This window comes from Vidua chalybeata, chromosome 20, assembly GCF_026979565.1.
Source record: "Vidua chalybeata isolate OUT-0048 chromosome 20, bVidCha1 merged haplotype, whole genome shotgun sequence".
Classification (NCBI taxonomy): domain Eukaryota; kingdom Metazoa; phylum Chordata; class Aves; order Passeriformes; family Viduidae; genus Vidua; species Vidua chalybeata.
This window is the reverse complement of record NC_071549.1, coordinates 528,616-537,503: the sequence shown is the minus strand read 5'-3', so window position 1 is coordinate 537,503 and position 8,888 is coordinate 528,616. Positions and strand designations below refer to the sequence as shown.

Below are 8,888 nucleotides of genomic sequence, written 5' to 3'. Positions count from 1 at the left end.
AGCAGGAGGGGGGAAGGTTTTTTTGGGGGGGGAGGTGGGGAGGGGGCAAGCTGCAAGAGCTCTCAAAGCATGGCAGGAACAGGGCCCAGCTGCCACATGTCCATCCCAAGGGATCCCTGGTGCACTGGAATGGAGGCAGGTGGGCAAGGAACTGGGACATGCTCCCTGCTCCGTGGATCTGTGAGGAAACAGGGAGCTCCGATGCCTGATGGGTCCTCTGGGTGCTTTCCCCTCAGGAACTGCAGTGGAAGGAAGAGGCTCTGCCTTCTGAAGGGGAGAGACCGGTGGGTTGCTGACAGAGGCCTGAAAAGGGCACCTGGAAGTAGAACCTTGTAGCCCTTGTAGCTCAGGGCTGTCTGCAAAGAGCCCTAAACTGCTTCATGATGCATACCTCCAAACCCACGGGTCTGCCCACAGAGTTGGGGTTCTGGAGTCTGGTGGGGAGTCCCAACCTAGACTGAGCTCTTTCACCTTCCTAGTCTATTCCATCATGAGAAGGGAGATGCAGAGGGTTGGGAGGGACAGAGTGGAGTCTCAGCTCGGTAGTGGAGGTGGCTGGGGGTGCTGAGGACACATTTCCTGAGGGCACATGGCAAAGTGAGACCACAGCTGAAGTCCAAGGAGGGATTTGAGAATCTAATGGTATCTCCCCATCCGAGCTGTCCCAGACCTCCTGATGCATCCCAGGTGGCACTTGTCCTTCCCTCCTGCTGGCCAGCTGCATGTCACCCAGACTGATGCTGGTGCTGGGCTGGAAGGGGCTTTTCCCCTCCAAGGGAATGGTCTTTCTGCATGGGCAGTTGCAGAAGAACCATTGAGTGCCCAAACAGAGCCCTGGGACTTGTTTTGGGAAGGGACATTGCACCTCTGGTCCCCAAACAGGTGTGTGGTCCCCGACCAGGTGTGTGGTGGAGGGCAACACATTCCAGCAGCTGCAGGATGCATCCCCTTGGCTGGGTGGGGGCTTTGGAACTGCATAGCTGGCCTGGAAAGGCGCTGGAAAGGTTTCATCAATGCCAGCTTCGGGGAGATGCTTCCTGGCAGCCCCGAGTGCCTGTCCCCCCTCCTCCATGTCTCTCGCCCTCAGAGATGCTCAGCTATTCCTGCCCCTTGTCTTGGAGGGGCAACAAGGGGTGAGGGTTTGTCACCAGGGAGCTCAGCCCTACACCTCCTGAGCCCATCCTGCCCTGTGAAATCCACAGCCCAGCCTCGTGGTTCTCATCCCTCCTTTCCAGTATCCCTGCTGGGCTCCGTCCCACAGCACCCTCATCCCAGGAAGAGGGGGAAGCAGGAGCCGCCCATCTGCAGCAACGGATGCTGTGGGGGCGCGCAGCGCCCCGGACCATGGGGTCCCCTTCCCCCACCTGCGTGGCCGGCGGCAGCCGAGGCCACGGAAAGCGACGGAGCAGCCCCGGCCCCGGCCCAACCGCCCCGCGCCCGCCATTGGCGCAGCCGGGCCGCGATTTTTTCCATATATGGGCAAATCCAGAGCCATGTCCCCCGCCCTCCCGCGTCACTTCGCCTTTTTGAGGTTTCCCTTCGCGCTCTCATTTGCCTCCCGCCCGCTGCCTCCCCGGCCCGGCAGTTTCTGGTTGAGTCACTTTTAACGGCCCTGCTCCTGCCCGGCCTCCGGGACACCGGCGAGGAACGGGCAGGGGCGTGGGGCTGCGAGCACTCGGGGACCCCCTGAACATCCCGCTCAGGGCCTCATCCCGAGCCCGGTGGGGAAACGGGGCTCGGCCCACGCCGGTAGCACAGTCCTTCTTTTGGGTGCAGAGGCGACCTCTCTCAGCCGTGCCCCAAATGCTGCAGTTCTTCCTTGAAGGTTTGCCGTGATGGTGGCAGACGATGCTCTTCCCATCCAAAAAGCTCTCGGGGCAGTGCTTGGCACTCCTGATTTTTTGGTGCTGCAGATGTGCCTAGCATCTGCTCTCCGGGAGAGAGAGGGCTCAGAGCCCTCTGTCCCGGGGGTCTTTTAGGAGGTCACCCTTTGCACTGTCAAGCAGAGAGAGCCGTGGCCCCTGCCCCATGCCTCTGTCCTGTGTTCTCAGAGGGACATGGTATCATTAGGCTTCAGTGTGAACAGTGGCCTGGCCGAGATACTGCGGCTCCTTTGGAGCCTGGCCAGGAGATGCTACAGCTTGGCTGTGCAGCCAGTGGCTCACCTGGCCACTTTCCCGCTGGCCCCAGGGCAGTGGAGGTGGATCAGGGAGAGTTTGGGTGAGACCACCCTGTTCCTCCTTCTCCTCCTCCTCCACAAGGTGCCAGTTGGATGGAAGCCATGAGGAGCTGCATGGAGCCATGGGGTGCTGGATGGAGCCATGGGGAGCTGCATGGATGGGAATCACATGGGCGTGGGGGGGCAGCTGCCTGTCCCCACTACCGAGCAGGGTTCACAGGCCAGGCTGGGGCACAGGCAGGAGCTCATCTCCCAGCCCTGGGGCTGAGGGCAGCACTTCCCCTGCCGGCAGTGATCACCACAACCGCAGGCGAGGAGGGGAAGTTGCTGCAAGGCCGATAAGAAATATCAGCGCTTTCGCAGTGCCTCGGCTGCACAGCCCGACAAGGGCCCTTCCCCCTGCCCAGCGCTGGGCCCAGCGGCGCCGCTGCCCCGGCCTCGGGCTCCTGCTCCCCTGTGCTCCCCGATACTGGAGAGTTACTGGAAAAGGAACAGCCCTGCGGGCAGAGGGGACCTCGGTGCTGCAGGGTGGCAACGCACCCGCAGTGCTCCGTGCACAGGAAATCTTGGGGTGCGTGGCAGTGTCTGACCTGCATCCGGGTGCCCTGAGACGAGGGCAGGGGAAGGCAGAGTGGGGGAGTGGTGCCTTGCGGGGTCATGGTTTGTCTCAGGGAGCTGCACCCCAGGGTCCATCAGCAAGCCCCTGGGAGACACTGAGCAGGTGGGCAGAGTATGGAGAGGGGCCTTGGGAATGCTGGGGAACAGATAATCTCATGAGGTTCCCAGGGGAGGAAACACAGCTGTTTCAGCCTCCCCCGACCCCAAAAAGCTCCTGGAGCTCCTTCAGACTGACATGAGTGGAGCAGGACCAAATGATGCAGAGCCAAGGGCTGGAATAGGAATTCCCACAGCCTTGTTTGCCAGCCAGTAAAATTAACCAGTGGCTGGGGAATGTGGTAAGTTCATCATCAGTTGGAGACTTTCAGAGACCTCATCAGAACCCAAGGAACCAGATCTGCTGATTTCTTCCTTTCTGAGACCCATGCAGGCAGAAGGAAACCAGCCCAGGACCCAAAATGTCATATCCCCCATCTGTGCTGGGCTGGGGAAAGAGGAAGCGTTGCCTCCCCCCACTTCTCTGCTGGGAAAGCGCCTGTGGCCCCTCTGCATGGCCCCTCAGCAGCACAGGCAGGTGCTGGGCAGGGCTCTGCTAGGGACCCCATTTTGGTAAGGCTCAGCTTCCTCCCTGCTGTCATCCTGCTCGTCCCCAGCTCTGGCCACGTGCTTCGCTCTCCCCTGACATGTTGTCCTTGGGTGCAGTCTCCCCCAGCCGCCTCTGTTCGGAAATATTTCCATCCTGCTTTGCCCCATGGTTAGCCTCAAACTCAGGTTTCTTCACTTGGGCCCAACTTCTCACCCTGTCCCCTCCTCCCAGCCTGCAGTATTTACCAGGGACCAGTTTGTCATCAGCCAGAAGCGTGGCCTTGACCCTGGGTCACAGGGCGAAAGTCCCTCAGCAGCACCTTTGGGGCCACATCTCTCTCTGGTTGCCCCCCAAAAGGCTCCTTTCTTTGCTGTAAGAGTGTAGTTGCCTATCTCGTGTACAGTTTTCACCCCTTGTGATGGCACCCACCACTGCTGGGGAGTGTCCCATGGCACCTGAGGTGGCTGATGGCACTGGGGGATGTCTCCAGGATGGTCTCTGGGTTGGCAACAATCTGCTCTCAGGCACAGGGTGGGATTGTTGTGGTGTCCTGTGCAGGACGAGGAGCTGGATTTGATGATCTTTGTGAATCCCTTCCAAATGAGGATATTCTGTGGTTCACACCAAAAATGATATTTACATGTTTCAGGCCCCTAGGAGGGCCAGTCTGGGAGGCACCTGAAGTCACCTGGCATCAGGAGGTCACCCCATGGACCCAGCCTGCACATGGTAGCCTCTGCCATGGATGAATGGTTGCCTACCACAGGCCCCTGGCGAGGCAGCACAATGCTCCTGGACTCAGAGCTGCCAAAAGGGCCCTGGGGAGACATCACCAAGAGCACTTCCATTCTTTGCTGAATTTCTCTCCAGCACAGGGAACACAGTGTCCCCAGCCCCATGACCATAAGGGATGGAGACGGGCACAGGGCCAGGGAAGGGTGGGAGACAGGGCAGCCCTTGGTGGCCCAAGGCACAGGGTTCTGATTGTTTTTTCCACTGAAACTTCCACCAGCCTTGGTTTGGAAAGGGTTTCCCAGCCAATTCCCTCTCTCCTAAAAGCCTCCTTTTCCTGCTGCCATCAGCACACATGCAGCTCAAGTCAAATCACTTCTGTCTGTGCTGCTGCCTGGTTATTTTTGGCTTTGCTCTTCCCCTGCCTCTTGCAAACCTCACCAGTACCGTTTTTTATACATTTCTGCCCAGATTATCAATGTAGAGAGTGAATTGCATTAGCCTAAAAAGAAGCCTTTGGCAGAGGCACATGAAAACCAGTGCAGGGACAGACATGGCCACATTTATAGTCACTTTTGGGGATTTAGTTTGTAGTTTTTGATCTAGTTTAGTGGTGGGCTTACCCTGGCACTGGGATGGGGTGGTTGCTAGCTGTGCAAAATCCTCCTGCTCTGTGTCCCAGCACCATCCCAGTGCCGTCACTGGGGCCATTGTGACCTGGATGTGCCAACCTCCAAACCCAGCTTTCGGTTTTCTTTGCGGGGCCTCACATCCCTGTTGGTCTCTACAGCTGCCCAGGGCCAGGGGAAGTTTGGTGCTGCTGAGCCCTGAGGGGGTGAGAGGCTCCAGGAAGCCGCTTGCGCCATGTGTTTCCTAAAGCAAGGTTTAGGGACTGTGACTCGCTGGCACCTGTGTCCCCACTGCTTCACCCCAATGACCAGGCAGCCCATGAGTCTTGCAGCCCCTGCCACGGACTGCTAGACCCTCCATGGGCAGGAACTGCCCCCAGCTAGGATGGAGTGAGGGGCCACAGTGCAGCTGAGCAGCCGTGGGAGGTGGATTCAGTTACTGTCACCCTGTGCAAACACCTCTTTTTTTTTTTCCCCTTTCTTTCTTTCTTCTTCTTTTTTTTTTTTTTTTTTTTTTTTTTTTTTTTTTTTTTTTTGGTTTTTTTGGTTTTTTTGTACAAACATGTTTGTCGCTGTCAGCAGCAAAGCCCATGAGAGCGTAACCGGCTGGTGCTTCCTGGCCCGGTGCTGGGCCGGCTGCGGTTGGGCTGCGGGGTGGCGCTGGGTGGGACCGGCACCGTTATCTGCTCCGCAGCGACGGCTCTTCCTGTGGTGGGGCCACGTGGGCAGGATGGGGTTAAAAGCAGCCCCGCGCCCCACAGGGGCCCATTGCTCCCCAGCCAGCACCCCATGCAGCACCCCACGACACCAGCAGCGGCACCCAGCACGGGCCACCAGCACCTGGCTTGGACCAACAGCACCTGGCACTCACCTCCATGGCCGGTGTGGGCCACCGGCACCTGCGTGGGTCGCCCACACCCAGCGTGGGCCATCGGCACCCAGTGAGAGCCGCCCGCAGCCGACCCGGTAACGGGACCCAGCGAGGCGCCCGCGCGGTGCTGGGGGAGCAGCGTGGGCCGTCCAGGGGTGCTGGCAGCCGTGGCTCTGGTGCCACCGTGAGGGGGGCAGTGGGTGCTGGGGGCCGATGACAGGTAAGGGGGGCACAGCGGGGTGGCAGGGAAGGAGGTGCTGTGCTGGCAGGCGGGCAGAGGCGGGAAGTGCCCAAAGCAGAAGTAACACCCAGGGAGTTTCTGGCGGCAGCCAGGACGGGACCGGGTGGACGTGGAGGCTGGTGTGGCAGGTGAGGCTCTTGGGGCTGGGTGGTCTCAGTCGTGGGGACCTGCGGGTGACCCCAAAGGGCTGTGGGGGCATCCAAAGGATCTCTGTGTGTGTGGCAGATGGAGTGAGGGGGGTTCCAAGCGGAGCGCCAGGACCTGGAGCTCCTGTGACCTCTGGGCAGGGATGGAGCAAGGGGGACTTCAGTATAGGATGGGAGAACAAGGAGGGTTCCCATGAGGACATTTTAAGAAGGACCCATTGCCATAGGGTCTTCACCACGGCGACAAGGCAGTGCAGGGGATCCCCGTCATGCAGATGGCATTTGCCGTGGGCTCGCCACCACAGGGACGAGGTAAAGGAGCCCTCTGTGGGCCAGGATGCCATTTAGGTGCGGTCCCCTCATGGGGACATGGCATGGTGGGCCCTCTGTGATGCAGATGGGATTTGAGGGACAAGGATGGAGTTTGAGGTGGGATCTCACCCCTGGGGTCCAGACATGGGCGTCATCTGAGACCGGGGTGGGGTCTGAAGGGCAGCAATGGAGCTCAAGGTGGAATTTCCCCTATGGGGACAAGGCAAGGGGGTCCTTTGGGAATGCCATGGGAGGTGGAGGTGTCCCCATGGGGTCAAAACAAACGCATCCTCTGTGCCTAGGATGAGGTTTGAGAGAGGGTGATGGGGTTTGCAATGTGGACCAGGCATTAAAAGCAGGGATGGGGCATTTGGGTTCTCTGTGACCAAGATGGGGTCTGATGTGGGGTCCTTCCTTTGGGAATGAGTCAAAACTGTCCCCTATGACCAGGATGAGGTATTAAGTGGCCTCCCTGCCTTGGGGAAAAAGTGAGGGCGTCCCCTGTGCCCAGGACAGGGCTCGAGGTGGGACTGTGGGGTATGAGGTAGGGTCTCACCCATGGGTAAAAGGTGAGGATGTTCCCTGTGCTCAGGATGGGGGTTTTGGGGGGACAAGGGAGGGCAAGGCAGGATCTCCCCCTGGGATAAGGATGTCCCCCATGCTTGGAATGGCTCCTAGGAGGTGACACTGCCGTAGGCTCTCTGTCCTGGGGCTAGACCAGACCTGCCATTTACGTCTGTGGCCACACCAAGGCCAGAAGTGCCCCATGGCAGGGCCACATGGGGTGTGGCAGTGGCCCCATGTGGGGGAAGGAGCTGCACGCCGGAGGAGAGCGGCCACCGACAGCGACTGAGAGACAGTGCAGTCACCCATAAAGTAGAAAGCACTACTAAACAGCACTGCAGGGTGTAGTGTTTCCTACTTTATGGATGAGTGTACTGTGGGCTACGGAGAAGAGAGCACGGAGCAGCGCCGGACCCACAAGCCCATCGGGAGCCGCCGTGGGCCAAGAGTGCCAATGGGCTCTGCCTGGCTCACAGCACCCACCCAGAGCTTCACCACGCTCCTGGGGATGCTCTGCTTGTCTCCACGTGTCTCCCTGGCACCTGGCATGGCCACGTGGGCAGGAGGGGCCAACGCAGTGTCCCATGAGTGCCACTGAAAGGACCCTCCCATTGGAGTGAGCCTCGCACTGAGAGGCCAGGTAGGCAGCAAAGCCTCCCATGTACATTTTTTCCCCCATCTTCATTTTCCATGTGGTGAAGCCCTGGGATGAGCTGGGCAGTGGCAGCCACATGGAGCATGGGAGGCAAAGTGGAGTTCCTGGTGATTGCTGGGTTCAGCGGGGTGAGGGACTGCTAAATAAAACTCTTTTGATATTGACTTGTGGATTTTTTTATGCAATTCCTGAGAACTGGGGAAAAGCCCTTTGCTTGTGCCCAGGGCCACATGTAGTGGGGTCATTCCGGATTTGGAGCCTTGGGGAGCCTGGGGGACATCACAGATGGGGGTGGTGGCCGGCAAATCTCAGCCCATTGGCACAGGACCGTCCCCTTCAGTCCCTCGAGGGTCCCCGCAAAGCTGCTGTGTCCCATGGCAGCCCCAACCATGGTCACGAGGCCATGTGAAGCCAAAACATCCTCCTACAATCCCAGTCTCCCTCCATCCACACGCCCCTGGCCTGTGTTTCCTGGGGGTCTAAAACCAACCCAGCTTCCACAGAGGAGGTTTGATCCTTGTTCCCAAATATCAGCTCCCAAAACCCCTTCAGGCATCGTCCTTTTGTCTTTGACTCCCCATGTTCTGCCTGTGGAAGAGAGCATCTAAAAATAGTAGGAAAAAATATTAAAAATACTTTTTTTTTTTTTTTTTTTTAAACCAAATGTCAGTGGAAAGTTTTTGCATTTTGTAAAACTTCTTATGCCGGTCTCAGGATCATCTGGGGGGGTTTATTGAGTTTGTGGTATTTTTCTTTCACTGAGCTGTCTGGAAAGGACTGGGGTGACTTACTTCTTGCTGTCCCAGCTTTCCCATGTTCCCTGGCTTTGTGTCTGTTCAAAGGGGATGTGGAAGGAAAAAAAAAATCAAATCAAAACTGTTGTCATGGTCACAAGGAGACAAGTTTTTAAACAGTAAAAATGAAAAAGGGCTAAAAAAAACCCCAAGCAGCCACTGCGGACTGCCCTGAGCAGCTTTCGGTTTGTGAGCACTGGGAGGAAAAAGCAAGTTCACATTTTTAACATGCAAAAGCTTTGAAAAGTTACCTCCTAATAACGTGCATTCAAGTATTTGGAAGGACAAATATCCACTTTTCATGCCCAAGGTCTATTGTGGTTATAGATACTACTCAGTGGTCACTGCTGAGAGAGACAGTTGGAAAGGTGGTTCTTGCTAAGAGCAGCAAAACTGCTATTTTTTCCTGTTTTTATAAAATAAAACCCTCCATTTTTTCAAGCCCTCCCTCCATCCTGAAGGCATTTGAGCAGGTTACTGCGAGGAAACGTGTCCCGTCCCTGTTGGGGTGAGCTCCCAGTCTCCACAGGACCTTGCTATGTTCATCTGTTCCCTGGCTGA

The 8,888-nt window shown here is 57.7% G+C and overlaps 1 long non-coding RNA gene across 1 annotated transcript; it reads left to right on the top strand.

Moving 5' to 3' along the window:
* The first annotated feature begins 5,628 nt into the window (after window positions 1-5,628).
* Window positions 5,629-7,697, top strand: LOC128798095 (uncharacterized). Its single transcript, XR_008434322.1, has 2 exons — window positions 5,629-5,710; window positions 6,230-7,697. It is a non-coding gene; the product is annotated as an uncharacterized LOC128798095 (long non-coding RNA).
* The last annotated feature ends 1,191 nt before the right edge of the window (window positions 7,698-8,888 follow it).